The sequence below is a fragment of the Anoplophora glabripennis genome, unplaced genomic scaffold (genome assembly GCF_000390285.2).
Source record: "Anoplophora glabripennis isolate ALB-LARVAE unplaced genomic scaffold, Agla_2.0 scaffold689, whole genome shotgun sequence".
Classification (NCBI taxonomy): domain Eukaryota; kingdom Metazoa; phylum Arthropoda; class Insecta; order Coleoptera; family Cerambycidae; genus Anoplophora; species Anoplophora glabripennis.
This window is the reverse complement of record NW_019416790.1, coordinates 23,782-41,871: the sequence shown is the minus strand read 5'-3', so window position 1 is coordinate 41,871 and position 18,090 is coordinate 23,782.

The following is an 18,090-nucleotide window of genomic DNA, read 5'->3' as shown; positions in this document are numbered from 1 at the left end:
AGAGCAAATTTTCTACCATATTCCTAATAAATACGAAGAACCTTTAAGGTTTTAGTCCTAGGAAGGTGTTAATCTTATTTTTATGTTATTTTATGTTTTATATGAAAACTAATACATTAGATTAGACATTTCTCACAATTTTTTCGTTTTGTGTCTTCACAGCATGAAACGTTTACGAAGTCGATGGAAGAAATGTCAAAACCAAATAAACATAAAAAACTTTGTGTGCCCTGCTAGCTCTACCATTGCTAAGCTCTACCACCATAACCTCAATGACTGTGACCATCATAAATTTTTTGACGTCTTCAAAATGGCTCACCAGAAATTCGAATATGCACTTATACTTCCGAATGAAAAACTAAGTGAAAAATAACGACTTACAAGTTAAAAAAAATGTCAAAAGCTCAGGTTAGCTTTCATTGTCGATTTTTCCGACTTGCAACTCGAATTTTTGACTTGTAAATCGATTTTTTTCTCACTTAGAACTTGGAATTATAAGGAAGATTTCGAGTTGTAAGTCAGAAAAATTTAAAAAATATTAATATTTCTATGCTTTCGTCAAAATCTTTATGAAAGCTGTTTTGATCTTGATGTGGCGCCTTTAACACCGTACCCCGCCGTATATGCACTTGACTGCTCCAGTTTCGTGTACTCACCTTGTAGAATCCATTCGAGGAGTGCCTACAGAATTACAATGGGGCCACAAAGACCCATCAGATATGTGCCGGTTAACACGCGCTGCACAAAGATTTGTCTACGCCGGTAAAAACTCTGAGAATATAGGCCGGCCTCACTGCGGCCGGTTGCAGCGGAAGAATTTTAATGATTTTTAGAACTGCACCGCCGAAATACTTAACAGGAGGGGGTTACGTGTCTTTGAATTCTTCGGATTGCAGAGATGCAGTCAGGTTGTGTACCCATCGAGGATGTTAGGGTTAAAATTAGGAGATACAGAAAAAATAATGTATGAAATCGAAATTATTGCAGTTTTTATAAAAGTTGCAATACTTTTTGCTAAGTAGTATAGTTATACTCGAAATATCTAGATTCTAGATAGTTGTGATTGTTGTCATTCAAAACATCAGTAAAATTTTGATACCAGAAATATCGTCATAATCCCTTAATGAAAATAAAAAACGTATTACATAAAGTATTATTTACTATGTTGATAAATATTTTTTTATATTCTGCCACTGTAAGTTAATTTCTGCTTTCAATTAATCGGAACGAAAAATATATATTTTTTATGTGCAACGGTACCACTTGCGTGCTCAAATCGTATTACCATTAGTGGAATCGAAAGAGCTGTTGTGCCATAAACCTTTCTTGAAACCATTCCACTAACAGTTACTGATACATTTTGATCAGTATAAATGTTTTCTTAGGTTATTCTAAACAATACCCCGAAAGATTATATTACCTTGATAATCTTAGGGTAAAGTCATATATTTTAACCTGAATAAGAATCCTACACTCTAACCACTTGGACAAATACTTATTTGAGGCATAACAGGACAACAAACGGTGGCTGTTTACTCAATTACAGACCTGTAAAGTGCAGGTACAATATGGCCTAGGCACGAGTCAACAATGCAGCTTCCGCAGAAAGAACAGCAGATAAGTATCAAGCCAAGAATTCACTTGGCAGAGAGGGTACAATTAATAGTTTTGTATGTCTCGTGTTAACCTTACCAAATCTTCAAGTATTTAGTTCTCAATGTTTAGTTGATGAAACATCAAATAAATATTTTGCCGACAGAAATCGCATAATATCCACAAGTTGTCTGTCTTGGATACAAACATTTTATCTACTTTTCCTGACATAATATTTGAATTTTATGAAAATTGTGAAAATTATAAAATTATTCTGAAAGTGTATTTGCTGTAGGGACACATTTTTGAATTAGAAAAAGAATTGATGTACTATACCTACTATCTAAATAGTTTTCAAAAGATTTTCCCATCGCATCGGTATTTGGTCGGCTACGGTTTTTATATTTACATCATAATATTAAATTTGAGTTAAAAAATCAAGACACAATAAAATTGAAACACAAAATTTTTCCATTTCACTTATTTCTCTTAATGTGGCGCCCAATGCGCGGTAAAGCTTTTGCAGGCAGAACTGAAACAGAAATAAGCGTTTTCACTTACAAATAGTAAATTGTAAAATATAAGGAGAAAAAAAGGGAACAACATCTCATCGAATTAAGGTCAGGTTTAATCATAAGAAAAAGGGGATTAGGAAAGTCAACACAATAACTTCTACGAATAACGAAGAAATGGATGAATTTGCGTTTATATTACAAATAATGACAATGATGGAAGAAAAATTAGAGCGACCAGATAAATAAAGTGTTAGAAGAAACATCATAAAACGAATAAAAAAAGAACAGAGTACACAAAAGAATATTAAGAAAGACTTGCAAAAATTTATAGCTTCATATTACACACAAAATAAGAACTGAAATGAGGTATAGCATTGCGATAACACAAAATTTAAGATAGCTGTGAAAACCAGTCACGAAATCGAAAAATGTAAAGTTTAAACCAACACAAATTTGCACACATGCATTTTTCAAATTAAAATAATTAATAAATGCCATGTAAGTAAAAAAATAAGAAAAAAAAATTTTATGGTAACCCCAAACGACATAATTTGTTAGAAAAGAAGAATAGAGAGAGACATTAGTAAAAACAATGTAAGAAGTTATAGTTACCATACAAGGGTTCATTAGATGTCAGAAATATAAGATAAAACAGCTACGAATTAAATAAAACGCAAACAAAAGATCTATATTAAGAGATGTATCCATAAAATGATAGTAATTTTATTTGTTTAGTATCAATTAGATAAAAAAATTACAAGAGAAAGGTTATTTTGCAAATAAAGGGGGAAATTATCGTATTGGAACATACAAATAATAGATAAATCAACGAGAAAAGTTTTAAAGTTCAAAATAATACAAAAAATGTATTTGCACAGTATATGTATTTTAAAAGGGCCAAGTATATTCCAATAAAAGTATTTTAGGAAAAATTTAAAATGTGTTAACTGACTGGAATACAAATGATGTTTTCTGAAAAATAATTTTCCATTTCCGAATTGTCTGAATTGTTGTTAGGTACCTACTGAATCTGAAATTTACCTAGAACCGAATTTGAAATACAAATAAATCCTTATGAAATTAAATGAAATACAGGGTGTTTCTTAATAACGTGCATATGTCCTAAAAGTCAACTTTTGAACTACAAAGTGCTAAGGTTTTATGAAAAAACATTTTTTTATGATAACTTTGGTATTATCCTACATTTTTTCAAATTTGGCCTTCTATTCATCGAGATGCATTTTCTGATGTACAAACAATTTTATTATTTTTGCCAGGGGCGTCTGTACAGGTTTTGTAGTGAATATTTTTGAAGAAAATATGTTACGCCACGGTAATTTTCTTTTACCATTCCAAAATGTATGTAGATTACTGTAATTTCATAATTTCAACTAAAAAGTTATTATATTAAATAAATTATTGTTCAAAGTTACATAAATCTTTTTTTTTTCTTGTAAGTGGTCCAATAAGATGCAAATGAATGAATTTAATTTTTTTTATGCAAAAACCGTACGTCAAACGAAAAAAATTCAAGATACCACATTTGCTCAGAAAGGAATGTGTATTTCAAAGATGATTTTTACTTTAAGAAAAAGCAGTGGCGTAACATATTTTTCTTCTAAAATATTCAATATAAAACCTGTACGAGACGCCACTGGCAAAAATAATAAAATAGTTTGTGCATCAGTAAATGCATCTCGATGAATAGAAGGCGTGTACCAAATTTGGAAAAATATCTAGGGTAGGTAATACCAAAGTTATCATAAAGAAATGTTTTTTTCATAAAACTTTAGCACCCTGTAGTTCAAAAGTTAAGACTTTTAGGACATATGTTCATATGAAGTTTTTTTCTTAAAACGGACTCAAGAATAACCTCCTTAAATATTAGCACGTTACACCCTGTATAATTAAAATGAAATTGAAATGACGCTGTCTGAAATTAAATTGACTACTTTCTGAAATACATACATCTGAAAAAACTATTGAAATAGATGCTTATGAGAAATTTGGATCAAATTATTACAAAATCACTGCATTTCTAAACACATGTTAAAAATAAAAACGGGACTAAGCAGATAATACTCATAAGTTTGACTTGTATTGAGACATGCAAACTCTATGCCTCTATGCACATATCCATTTTAGAATTCAGACTGCTGGCTAACAGGTTCTATCCTTTATTTTCAAGGTAATATACCGTTGCAGTAATTTCTGGTATTGCATAAATTACGATTTATTTATTTAACATAGGCGAGCAAACATTAAAGGTCGCTACTGCTGTCTGCAGCCGACAAATACAATCTTGTAGTCCATTAGAAGGAAAGGGTACGAGGGGAATAGAAGAACAAAAGAGGAGATTGTTGTGAATATTTCATATTCACATATTGACATCAAAAATTAATATTTTTGCAGTAATCGAAGAATTAGTTGCGAGGATTATTACTAATTATTAACTGTTATTATTTTTTGATACAGTTCACCCTTCAAAAAAATAATTGTACTGAACTATTAGATTTTTATGACACTGACTAGGTCATAAAGTCAGTATGGTAATTGACATAATTCAATTAATTTTCAAATCAATTATTATTTTAAATTACTACAACTGTTTTACTCAACAATTTATTCATGAATAAAGTCACGAAGTTCAGCACTAATCAACTAATCGGTTTATTTATAAATGGTTTGGTTGTACCGTGTACTAAACTCTGGGAATTTATTTGTAACAAAAAAGTGACTATTAATTTTGCAACTAAGTCACAGAAAGGAAAAGAAATATAACATGAATACACTTTCTTGAATAAGTTGAAGATTGTTATTTTTCTTAATTAGAAAACATAGGAAACGGTAATCCCATTTTGCCAGTTCAAGTATCATTTTGTAAAAACATGCTGAAGTAAATATATGAACAAATAACCCCTGTTTATTTGTTTTTGGTTCTGAACTTCATGAATAAATTGACGAAAATTAGATAAGAGCATGTTCTAATTCCTAATTTATCAATAAATTCGTAAACTTCTTCATAACAGATTTGGTGCATTGTACTTATTAGAACTTCTTCATGAAGTGACGTTATGAATTAATTCATGAAGAAATTCATAGAATAGAATAGAATCCATTATTTGACAACATTACATAAATAATATGTTTATGGCAAGACAAAGCGCATATTTTAAGGCAAAAAACATACACATTTGAGTAAAACATAAGTAAAATTTATATTTTACATACCAACAAGATACAAGTTAAAATTTTATAAACAAGTAATCCAAAAAACTTGACTAAATGGAGTATCCCAAAATTCCTTCACCGAATAAAAACAATTCCTAAGCAAAGGCTTTTTAATTTCTGACATAAAATGTATCATAATGAGCTGCCTAAGAGAAAGTGGTAAATCATTGTAAAGCTTTATTTCCAGTGAACTTAATTTTGACCTTACTAGTCGATATCGGTTTGTTCTAACTGCTGTACAGGCTGGTCCATTTTCGATGGGATTTCAGGGTATCTCAGAAACTACTAAAGATATGATAAATCTGACACCACGTTCTCGAGCTCGATTTTCATGGCAACCTCGACTGTCAAATCAGAAATTTGCTATATTCATTTGTTTCTGAGTTACAGGGCGATTCTCGTTATTGTGACACTTTTGAACATGTCTGTATCTCGGCTGTTAAATAAGTTAGAGTTAAAGTGAAAACTGCTCAAGACTAATTCTTTGGCGTAGAATTGAATGCCGGTATTAGATTTTTAGTAGGTCTTAAGATTCCGGAGTTATGACCCAAAGTTATAATTTTTTAAATGGAAATCGTAGCTGGTTATGACCTAAAAAAATGGAGATTTTTTTTTGCTTTTCAGCAATATACCACATGCTATAGTTATTTTTCCAAACACAGAAGATACGGGGTGTTTTATATATAAATTCGATCCTTTTTTACATTTTAATATGGCTGGCTATGAAAATACATACAAAACTATAATTCTTACTTTTACAAAACTCATATCTGTTGTAAAAATATGACGTTTATTTAAAATATATATTACAGATAAGAAAAGACAGAGTTTTCAAATTTTTATTCCACTTCAACTGAAGTTACAATATTAAACGTAAATTAAACAATAGTAAGTACCTACATCAATAAAAACTTTCAAAAATGATAGCTAAATGTTCAAATTGCCGTCCCTCAACTGTCACACATTTCACGCATCTTCTGGCAACGCTTCGGGTAGCATTCATTAAATGTATAGGTATTTGAAATATTATTAAAAGGAATTTTAAATATAATGTCTTTTAGAAAACCTCAAAGGAAAAAGTCCAACGGACTCAAATCAGGTAACCTAGCTGGCCATCTGATCGGTCCGTTTGTTCCTATCCACCTATCTCCTAAAATTTCGTTAGTATTATATTATCACACGAGTATATGTTGTGCATTTAAAATAAATGTCATATTTTTACAACAGATATGACTTTTGTAAAAGTAAGAATTATAGTTTTATCTGTATTTTCATAGCCGGTCATATTAAAAAGGAAAAAATATATAATTTATATATGAAACACCCCGTATCTCCCGTGTTTGTAAAAATAACTATAGCATGTGATATATTGCTGAAAAGCGGAAAAAAATCTCTATTTTTTTAGGCCATGGTCAGCTACGATTTCCATTTAAAAAAATATAACTTTGGGTCATAACTCCGAAATCTTAAGATCTACTAAAAATCTAATACCGGCATTCAATTCTACGCCAAAGAATTAGTCTTGAGCAGTTTTCACTTTAACTCTAACTTATTTAACAGCTGAGATACAGACATGTTAAAAAGTGTCACAATAACGAGAAACGCCCTGTAACTCAGAAACAAATGAAGATAGCAAATTTCCGATCTGACAGTCGAGTTTGCCATGAAAATCGAGCTCGAGAACGTGGTGTCAGATTTATCATATCTTTAGTAGTTTCTGAAATACCCTGAATTCCCATCGAAAATGGATCAGCCTGTACACCCTCTTGTATTACAATTATAATTATGGATATCTGATTGAAAAAAAAGATTTAATATTCTTGTGAATTTCGGCCGAAATAAAGTAAATATAATAATCAAGTAAAATATTAAAAGCACAAAATATTTTTGACAATGATGTCTGCTTTTTAAATTAGCTATAGTTCTAATTGATTTTTTTTGTAAATAAATTTTTTCATTACAACGGCTCGAATTGCCCCAAATGAGAGTGCATAACATAAACGCGAATGAAAGAAGGCAAAGTAAATGGAAATTAAACTATTACAGATATATAAATAGGTTTTTAACTGCCGAATTAAAAATATAGTGCTTGGAAGGATCTTCATGAGGTACCGTGTCCAATACTGTAAAACAGCTATTAAATGCACAAATGTCAAATTTTAAAAACTTTATTAAAAAATATCTAATATCAATATTGTCGATTTTTGTCATATGTTTTCAAATATTTAAATTTACATTTCTCAGTTCCATATTAACTTATCTACTACATGTGGAGAATAATCATTAATTTTCTTTACATACTAAATCTCTTGAAGTCATGGCTATTTCATGTTGAACACAACTTTATGTTTTCGCTTCCCTCCTAGTAAGAGGACCTATACGGTCGTGTCTTCCTCTGCTTCCTACGCCTTTTAATTATCCAGTACTGTTACAAATTGTTAGTCCACACTACTAGACTCATTTTAAAATTACAGTGTCTATGCAACACGCAGAGTAATAGAGTAATGACCATCTATCCGAAGTTCCAGATTAAGGAAAGTACTTATACAGCGATAAGGTATTTTTTATTTATGTGATAATAGGTATTAGTTAACTTTTTGCAATTCTTGTAAATTAAAAAAGGAAAAACGAAATAATAAAGTAGTAGTTTGTAATTAATTAATCCTTAAGGTAATCACGTTAATATTAGTAACAAATTTCAATTTTATTAATTCGGAGGAAGCATGGAATGAAAACGCAAATTAGTAAGGTAATAAGAAAAAAAATGGCGGTTATATTTTTCGGACGAGTTGTCTTTTCTTCTTCCAGGTAACTCGTTAGCTTTCTTCGCAATACATAATGGTGCGATCGCAGTTTTCTGAAACTTGCTTCGGGCTAGTTTAAATGAAACCCTCACACAGGCTTTATATAAGCCTCTAATAACAATTATTTGTGTTAAAAATATGACAACAATGGAAAATGAATCAACATTTACTGGCAATGTGGGAGACGATAAAAAATGCAAATTCCATTTCGCATCATTTGTTTTACAAAGAATTTGTATTATATCCCACTAATAAGAAACGGAGTCAGTATTCTATAAATCCAATCTGTGCGGTTTTCTTTATCCTGTTATTCTGGCGTGACCAAAAGGTACTTACACCAAGACAATGGCCATCTTCGTTTTAAGTATGAATGCAGCGTTAAACAAATCCCCGGTTTATTGTTTCTTATTCCAAGATAGTCTGTGCAGTTTTAATGACGACATTGTTACTGTTCATTAAAAGTAGCAAACAGTGATTAACAGATATCTTATAAGTTACTGACATGACGAAAAATGAATAGGAGGTAATGCAACTTATCTTTATAACAGAAATCCTATGGATACAAATCGTCGGGTACTTGTACTTATGTACCTACATATAAGGTATTATTAAAGTAAATTTAAATTCATTTAAAATTAATTTTTATATGGCTCTGGTAGTATCAATAATACAACTTAATTTTTTCTAATAGAATACCATGTACATTTTAGTTTTCTCGTTGAATTTACGACCTACTTTGATGAACCGATAAATTGATATGAAACGTAGGTACTTGTTTGGTGTTATTTGATGTTTAAAGAAAATTACATTTGCATTACTTATTTAATATATTTCAAAAGAGAAATAATAATTACGGACATTTGAAATCAAACTTTCTAATTACAGATCTTTTATTTTTTATTAATGGAAGTCTATATTGAACTTAATACTGACAGATGCAAAATTTAGTTTTCTTTCGATTTTGTTGGGATCTGTTTCTTATCATTTGCAAGAAATTCGCAGGTTTTCATGTTTCTTTGTTACTATTTCATTTAAAAAATGATTAAATAAAGGAATTTTTAAAACTAATATGGATTATGAAAATATTTTTGGACATCTTTAAAGTAAATTATTCCTAAACATCCTAGATATAAGAATGTGCACATACATTTCTTATTGGTTTAAAAATATACAGTTTGTCCAAGATGAGGATGGCATAGCATTAGGATCTAGGAAACGGTGAGAGATACGGAGCGGCTCAAATTAGAAAAAAGTTGTGTTTTTTTATACCTAACAGTATGCCGTTTAGAAAGTTTTAAAATTCGGGGTAGTTCCGGAGATATCCGGAAAAACTCGAAATTGTGCAAAACCGTTTTATTTTTTTCTGGCTATAATTGAAAACGAATTTTAAAATAAATTGCATATTTACACTGCCACTTTTTTCGCTCTATCCAATGGTGTCAACATTTTTGCAATCCGACGTTTCGTCTTCGGGGGGCCATCATCAAGTTAATTTTTTAAATATGTTGCTGCTATTTTTATGACAAAATCATTTTTAATTCTGAATTACTAATCACTTAAAAAGGTTTTTAGCTTGTTTTTTTTCCCTGAGTACGGCTTTGAATGCTTTCAAAATATCTATTGGAGGAAGTCATAACAGTATAAAAGTCAATACAGCACAAAATATCCAACAATTTTTTTTACTACTATTAGCAATATCTACTAACTAGAAATAATAAAAATAAGGATGGGATACATCCTTATTTTGGACAGACTGCATATTTTTAAACCAATAAGAAATGTATTCATCTTTAGTGATGAAACACATTTTGAAATTGGTGGATATGTAAACAAACAAAATTGTCGTATATGACATGAAGAAAACCCACGAATAATATTCCAACAACCAATACATCTACACTAACTGAAAATGACGTCGTTACTGTGAATATATCGAACGATGATTAATTGACTTTTTATGGGATGAATTGGAGCGTATTTTTTGTGCAGAGTATGTAGTTTCAACAGGATGGTGCAACAAGTCATACAGCAACGGAAACAATCGATCTTTTGAAACAGAAATTTGCTCGGAAATTTGGTAATCGAATAATTTCTCGAAGATCAAGCGATCTATCACAATTAGACTTCTTTTTATGTTTTTTTCTTTTTGAAGATTAAGGTTTATACTGACAATCCTCAAACCACTCACCATATGAAACAAAACATAATTGAGCAAAACACTCAAATTGAACTACTATTATGAGAACACGTGTTGGAAGATGTTCACTTATCTGACATTCTTTTCCATTATTAACCGCGACATTTCTTCTTTAATATTCAATAAAGATATCTAGTTATTTCGAATAAATTATGTCTTTTATTAAAAAATTTAAACGTTTATTCAAATTTGAATACCCATAAAAGAAAATAACTATATAGACAATCTGGTAATTAATAACTATTTAAAATACTAATTAAAAAATAATCTACCCAAATATTACTAACGGGAAAACACGTACGTGATATATTGAAATCATTAAATAATATTGACATGGTTGGACTTGAAAAAGCAATCCGTAAAATGCAGAAATAGGTCAGATTTCTTTCATCTACCATGGTTAATCACGTGTTCATTATTACCCAGAGCGCCTTCGTTTGAAACTTATAACAATATTTAATGATTTCCATATATCAGGTACGTATACGTTTTCTCATTAGTAACATTTAGTTAAATTACTGTTATTATTTTTTATTTATATACTTAAAACTTAATATGGCCTTAATCGCTGCGGATATCTGTTCTTTTTGTGTGGCAATAGTCTCCATTTTTTTTTAACTGTAACTATTTTAACAATATTGTAAATTGTGCCAGATATAAGAACTATATATAGTAATTATTTTATAGTGACTACTATTTGCAACCGGACCGCCTCCTAAATGTTAAATCATTTATTCTTTTATAAAATTTAATGGTCTCTCTGGTTGATAACTTGAATTTGAGCTTAACTTCTTATTTTGAAGACCACTTATTTCTATTTTATTGTACGTACTTATTTGGATAACTTTTGTTACAATGGTTATTAGGATTTTTAGATTAAACCTTAAATCTCCGACAACGCAGCTGCATAATAATAAATACTCATAATTTCGTATTTATACTGTAATGATGAAGCGGCGAGATGTTATCAACCCACCACATTAATATCTGGGCAATTAGTCAAGAGCGAGAGATCTTGTTTTATAATATATTTAACGCAGTTGCTCGTATGAGCCTGTGAAAGCTTCTTTCGTAACTTAAAAAAAGTAAATATCTTCTTTCTAACCCGGGCAAAAGAACGTACTTCGCTTACCGACTCCCCGAGAAATAAAACCAAAAGTATACGTGGGATAATAGATTGTACAACTTCGGGCTCTAAGAAAGTAGTAAAAATCCGTAGAACATGTGTGAGACCAGCTGGCTGAATTTCTTGCTGTTTTAAATTACAACATAGCAGAGATGTAAGCTGCTATGCATACGATGCAGTATCTATCAAATTTTTCTTTCGTTTTTCGTCATTAGGGGGTTTAATGCCACCCACATGTCGAGATCTTTTATCTTAATCTCTTGTAGAGTTTATCTGCTCAATGAACGGAATCCGCAAGCAAGAAAGTAACCACTGCTTAGACGTTCTTAGAAACCTCTGCAAGTCATGCAATTTTGTAAGCTTTATCTAAATCACCTATTTCTAGACATATTGGAAGGTTGCTCTAGTAGAAAAACGATTTTTTGCTGTAGTCTAATCAGTTTCATGATCCTGTTCTAAAGACATTGTTTACAATTATTATTCTATAAAATAACTATATATGCAATGACTAACAAACATTATTTTTGAAAATATATCTCATTATCCTCAAGGACGAGGATTTTCACATGGATTTCCATAATAATAAGACTTTTTCAAGAAGCCTCCTTAATTACAACAAAATAATATTTTCCCTTGTTAATCTTCATCAGGGGTAGTATTAGAGCGACAAGAAGGTAGGATATTTCTTTGAGAGATTATATTATTTACCATTTACCATCTTTTTATTCGTATACTTATAATTTCGACTTTTGATAGGTATACATATTTTGTGTGGAATAAAATTCTCTACCTATTTCTGATTAGTTGTATATAAAAATTTAAACGTACAAAAAAAAAGTTGCAGAAGAATATTCATAAAGGGTTGTAGTCAAATGAACGCCCTGTATTATTTAACCTAATAGTAACATAATCACTGCATACTTCATGAAAAAAAAAACTAAGCAACAGCTAGTTTTGCTCAAATTGGTTAACTGGGTTAAGGCAAAAACAAGAAATAAAAAAAGAACTCCCTGATGTAACTTATATATTTTATAATATTTAGACATTATCCTTTGCAAATATATATTTACTAGATATTGTTATAATAATTCAATGCTAATTAGGGTATGTACTAAGAAAGAAGAGCGCCAGAAGAAAGGGCCCTAGCCGGCGGGGCCCAGCCAGGACAGGAGGAGGCCCCACGAACCGATCGAATGACGGGGAAAGGGCCTACCTCCACGAGGCGTCCGGGCCTACAGCGATGAAGTGGGTAAAGAGCGATAATCCCGCTCGACCCCGCTCCATCCGAGGTCATTTTTCCTGCCAAGGATATTGGCGCGCGCGCGGGTATGTAGTCTATAGAGTTGTTTCCTGCGATATCATCAGTTAAGAATATTGTCTATGAAGAATATTGTCTATTGTCTATATTGTCTATTGTCTATGATATTTTTTGCCTGCCTACATTTTTTGTATCGAATATAGTTTGACATCATTTGATAGGATATTTTTCAAAAAAAATTTTATTTTATTTGAACTAGTTTTAAAAGAAACTAAAAATACGAGAGAGCTAATAACAAAATTTATATTTTTTGAAAAACAATGAAAGCAGTTTTTATGATCTATGCTTTCGTGTTTTTTCAGCAGAAAGCTTTATAAAGATGAGGAAAGAACATCTTTAGCGATCGAAATTTTTAAATGTTTAATCTTAATTTTTACTTTGTTGCTAGAATTAGTTTAAAAAATTTTGAACATTGGACTTATGTAAGTATATATTTTGATATTTCCACATCATCACAATCATTTCAATGACTGAAATGTCTTGTTAGATAACAATTATTAATTTTCTGAGCAGTAAATATAAATGTTTCCTGCATTTTAACATGCTGAAGACATCTTTCCGCTCAATATTAGGTCAAATGAAAACCAGTATTTACATAAGTGTTGAATGACCGCTATTGAAATTCCTTAGGACGATTTTACGATTCATCACGTTACAAGAATCATGATAATAGCATTCGATATTTCTTTTATGCGACAATTATTTTCTGAAGTTGTCTTCGATGTAGAAAAATGTCTGACTCAGAACTTTGGTGACATGTTTCCGTAAAATTTACAAAATGTTATTTTATATACTCAGAGATAAATTCATCAATTCAATATAGTGTTGTGGCTGACACCGTCATATATTTGGTCGTCATAATAGACAGTTTTATAAGTTTCTGCTAAAATCTGCTTACTATTTACCAATATTTGATCTAATAAATTGTTTAAGAAATGTTAAGGGATTGTCTAGATTCGCTTTGTTAATTACACGATTTTGCAGGTTACAATATATTGGTATATTATCTAACTGAAGGCTATGAACTTTTAAAATTGAAGCAAATATTTAGTCGTATGTAAACAGCAAACCACCGTAATAGACATTCATGTGATAAACAAATACATGTAATGGATCCTTTAAATATTTAAAAAATTTAAATTTTCAACCAAAATAATCAGTACCTGCTATATGATAGATATTAAAAGTTACTAGGGATGGAAAAATTTCCATTTGCTGTATATTTCCGTAAATTTTCTTCTGAAAAATTTAACAAAATGTATGTTTTATTTGTTTGTTAGATTCATTACATTAACATTTTCCAAAAATACCAAATACATGACATATTTTAGGTTATTTTAACTAAAACTTTAATGAAATAAATCTAGAACATCTAATGTCTAATATAAAGTAACAGATAATATGTCTTCTTCATCTGAAATAATAATTGAAAGAAATAGTGTAAGTTAAAGCAAGAATTAGATAATAGCATATGGTATAATTATTGTATTTAATAAAACTCTATAGGTACATACGTCATTATTTGCATGTGATTTTTTTGTTCATAAATTCATAGGAAATTCCAAAAATGGGAATATTATTTCTCCGGTGTTTATTTCTTTCCGAAACACTTTTATTTGGGCTTACGTAACATTTATTAATACCCTTTGACTTATTTTCAATGATTTACTATTACAACGAACATCATTAACGATCCCTTATTTGTACTGTAAAATTACCATATTTAAAGAAAATTTTACGTATTTGTTTAATATTTCTTACATAATATCTAAAGCATCATCCATAAAGTTGAATAAAGAAAATTTTACTTGTATTCCCAACGGTTTCTACTTCCTCGTCTTCAGTCAATCAAAGAAGTTAAAAATATCAAATCACCTTTCTTCAACAGTATATACAAATCCGATAAGTGCCTACTTGGTTGGGTACCATGTTCACGATTTTCACATGCAGATAAACCCCACATACTCTTCTATGTTGCGTAAGTGAAAGAAATAAATTCTAGGAGCATCTCCAGCTCATCTTGTACTTTATTAGTGACGTTCATATAATCATGGTAAAATAAGAACACGTCATGAATAACGAAATTGCAGTTTATTGTTAATAATTGTATTTAGGCATGTCATTATCTTGGTTAAAATGCCGTCCTCAAGTTGATGCCGTTAGGAGAAATAATTGCAAAATTACGAAGAGGCTCTTGCTTTTATGTGGAGATTTAATTCATCATTCATCATCTCATTATCCGCAGGTTTATTTGTAGAGGAATGAACATCATCAAATCTTCTATTAAACTGAATTATAATTAGTATGGAATAGTGGTGTATGGGAAACGTTAACTTGCATATCCTTTATGATTATTTCTAAACGTATGCCTCTATTTTACAGTTAGGCAAATTAATCGAAGGGAGGAAAATTCAGAGTCTTGACAACATTATAACTAGAAATTAGCAATTCATCAAGTTAAGGCAAAAATGTTTAAATTCTATATTCATACTATAATTTTCAGACAAAAGTAAAATATTTCCTTTTTTTAAGCCTAATACAGTTTTGTATTTAAAGTATTTAAAAAAGTCAGTATAAAATTATTGGTTTTACTAGTCCTTTTCATTTATCTTATCGGATATAAGGTGGGACATATCTACTTTCATAATCTTTTGTACAAATTACAAAGAAATTGATAATTCTAACCTCAAAACCGATAAATTTGTCACTTGATGCATGTGAGAAGACTAGAAAGAGAAACTATATTTCTTCGACTATCGTGTTGTTGTCTATACAGAAATTCGAAACTTTGCGTTATGGTAATCAATCTTTGGCGTGTAGAGGTGAAGAGAAGTGTAGTAATCGTGGTGCATCGTTGGGCTTTCTGTGTGGTCTGACCATTAAGGTCGCAGTGACCACCATACAGAACCCCCCAACTCGGCACCACAACGCAAATCCGTAATTATTGTGTGCTCTGGTTCATAGCTAACGAGGATTTTAATTTTAAGTTCATAAAATATTTGTTTTCAAATTGTTATTATTGTTAATATATCATTTCAAACTGTTTAGTTTTATATACACGATGTAGGTATTTTTTGCTATGTAAATCTGTATTTAAAAATAACTTAGATATGTATATGATATACTTATATTCAGTATCATTGTATTCGGTTGGTATGGACGCGCTTTGGGAAGTTTATCGAACAGTTTCCGGATTACAAGAATTTATAGTCAAGTATTATAAACTACATGCTTCTGTCGTATTTTGATTACATGAATTTAAATGGTTTAGTGTCTTATTTATGGGACATTCCACGCCAAATCGATTACTTTTTTTAACCCTGACCCCCTTTCGATTTGGTTGAAACTCTTTTATTGTTTTCTACCCCATTGAAAACCTCTGAGAATTTTTTCAAATTTTTTCACCCAATTCAAAAAAGTTATGAATTTTTGAAAAAATAGCTTTTTTTTTAAATAGCCATACCTTTTTCAAAAATTGAGTTATCGGAACGTTTTTTTTAATTTTTGTTTTTAAATGTACTTTTTGAAAAAAAAAAGATCAAAATTATCTGGACCTATCCAGTTTTTTTTTTCAATTTTCGAAAAACAAAATGAAAATTTCTCAATTATTACCATTTTTGAACATTTTTTTTCTTATAAAAAACTGACATTTTTTTTAAATCCTCAAATTGTTTCAGTGGTGTTTTTTCGTTTTCTATTTTTTTTTATTGAAATTTTTTTTTCATATTTAGCTTATTTCACACCATTTTGAAAATTTTTGAAAATGTATATAGAATCCCAAATTTGAAAAAGTTTATTCTATGCAGCGATGGATGACAATTTCAAAAAGCCAAAAGAGGATGGTTTCAAAATGATTTATTTGAGTTCAAATGCGTTGCATGTCTTTTTTTAAAGTCCACTGTTCGTGGGGAAGAATGGACCAAATAACAACTTTTTTTTCGTTTTCCTTGTTTTTAGATGGTTTTCGAAAAAAAAAATACAAAAAAATTATTCAAAACGACCTATTTTTTTCTTGACAAAAAAAAATCGAATTTTTTTTCATGTTTACCACTTTCAATTATTTCTTCCATATATTTTTTTTTCAATTTTGGGATTAGGACATTTTCAAAAATTTTCGAAATGGTATGTGAAATAAGTTAAATTTCGGGGATTCGTCCAAGATGGCGGCTACTGGCAGTACACCATCACTTGGTACAATTTGTAAAAAGTGCAAAACAAAAGTAAATACAGGATTAAAGTGCATAACGTGTGAAAGTGTGTTCCACCCAAGTTGTGCTAAATTAAAAGGAGTAAAAATTATTGACAAAAATTGTGTAAATTGTTGTGAAATAAAATATTCAAGTGAATGTGATAATAATACGTTCTTTGATGCTATTAAACTTATGGCAGACTCATCTGGTAAAATAGACGTTTGTGTTATGCAATATATAGTGCAACAAAAAGACACTATTATAGACAATCTTAAAGATAAAATCAGACTATTAAATAACCAAATTGAAATTTTTACTATGTTCAATAATAATTCGAATTTAGTGCCTACAAACAATGGCCAAAATAATGTCACGACAAATGATCGTGATAAAAACCTTTATGATAAGGAAATTGATAAAAAACCCGAAAAAAAGCGAAATCCCTCAGAAACAGATGTTCAGCAAAGTTTAAATATAAGCCGAGGATCCACTAGTATTAGTCCAATTACAGAAAAAAATGGCTATTGGGCAGGCCGAAGCTAATTTAAAATTAAATAAATACATTTACTTGACTTCTGACACTCCATCTACATCTCAATCTAAAAATGAAGTTATGGTCTGAGGTTGTTAAGAAGAAACCTAAAAAACGACATGTTGTAGTTGGTTGCAATAAAAATGCACCATCTATAAAAACCGTACCAAAATATGTTATGTTACACATATGTAGACTGGATTCACATATTATAGAAGAAAATGTACTAGCAATGCTTGCTCCAAATTTTCCTGAAGTGAAATGTGAAAAATTAAATTCCAAGCATCCGGATTTATATAGTTCATTTAAAGTATCTGTTTTCGAATCTCATTTTTCTCAAGCAATGTCTCCGGAAGTATGGTCTGAAGGAGTATATATATGTCAGTTTTTTATGAAACGCAGACCACAGGTTCCAATAATATAATATATGACCCAAATATATATTTATTCAACGTTGCAACCTTGAAGCCAGACAAGATAAACATGATGCAGATTGAATTGAGTACTTTTAGTAACCTGTATATTATATGCTTAACAGAAACCGGTGTCCCTGAGGTTTCCTTCAACTCTTTAATCATTGACGG